A 1,568-nucleotide genomic window follows, 5' to 3' on the forward strand; every position below is an offset into this window, starting at 1 on the left:
AGAGAGGAGGGGCTGAGGGAACACAACACTGCCAAAACACACTTCACCATATTATGATTTCATAAAATCATCTTTATTTGTGACACATTTCTAAAGTATTGTGGTATTTTTTGTGGCAAAAACAAGACTACGAAAGCAGACACATCATTAAAATTAGAATAATAACAAGGCATGTTAGTTTAATGCCAAAATAATGCAATATTTGTTGTTGTTGACTGCTCAAATGTAAACTTTATTTAGTAATAAATAAACTGTGCAAAATGTTGGGTTCCAGACAATTTCTTCATGTTGTCAACACAAATCTATTAAGTTAACTTAATCACTTTTAAAAATGTAAGTGGATTGAACTTAAAACAATTAAGTTGTCCTCCAAAAAACATAAGAATTGTGTTGTTTCGACTAACTTTAAGTAAGTATTTTAAACAAGCAGCTAAATTGTTTTTGGGGTGTAAGGTTTTACATTGATTCACAATGTTTATCCTCAGTCAAAACAGAAGTAAACACAGCACACACATTTTATTTTAGCAGGACATAAGCATGTCATAATGATTCAGAAAAATATGCAGGAATTCACCTGTAATTTAATAATCACATTTTCATAATAAAACACAGACCACAATCAACATGAAATGCTCATTTAATTCCAGGACATTGCAGTTGAACACATTTTACAATGTTTATTAAGTGCAATAGCACATTTTAAGTCATGCACATTTGCCATTATCTTTCCTTATAGCTATCTCAAATACAGATAATGCTTTTAAAATAAATGTAGAATATATCCATGCAATACAATTATAATTATAAACCTGAAAATTCAATTGATTGAAAAAAAAAAACTGATAAACTCAGATGCTTGAACATTATTAATGTTCTTATTATGTTTTTGTTGATATTGTATTTAGAAAATGCTTGAAATGCACAGCACCACTGTTTCTATCACATCAGCATTGCATCCCAATTAATGAATCAATTCTATTTCATAAATTCTGAAATGATATTAACTCAACACACATTTTTAATATCTTCCCTCATAAAATACGGTCTCACAGAACAACTCTCATAGCCGCAAACTCTTCCTTTATCCTCCCCATCCACATGATGTAAGCGTAGTGAAAGACCACATGCGCATATACATGCACATACATTTCATAAATGACTTAGCATTGTTTATGAACCACCCTAAATCATACATAACCTTCGCTCCATCCACAAGCACTGACCTTATTCTGTTAATACATATTAAAAAGGAGGAAATGCAATATATATATATATATATATATATATATATATATATATATATATATATATATATATATATATATATATATATATATATATATATATTTATATATATATATATATATATATATATATATATGTATATACATAAAAAAAGCTATTTGAACTCTGCTCCTTTACATAGTAAAATCAGCATGTGATAAATAAGAAGAACAAAAGAACTCCCTTCAGTCTTTCTCACACACACACACACACACACACACATACACACACACACACACACACACACACACACACACACGCACGCACATCAGGATTACATATGC

The sequence above is a fragment of the Danio rerio genome, chromosome 16 (genome assembly GCF_052040795.2).
Source record: "Danio rerio strain M-AB ecotype USA chromosome 16, GRCz13ab, whole genome shotgun sequence".
Lineage (NCBI taxonomy): Eukaryota > Metazoa > Chordata > Actinopteri > Cypriniformes > Danionidae > Danio > Danio rerio.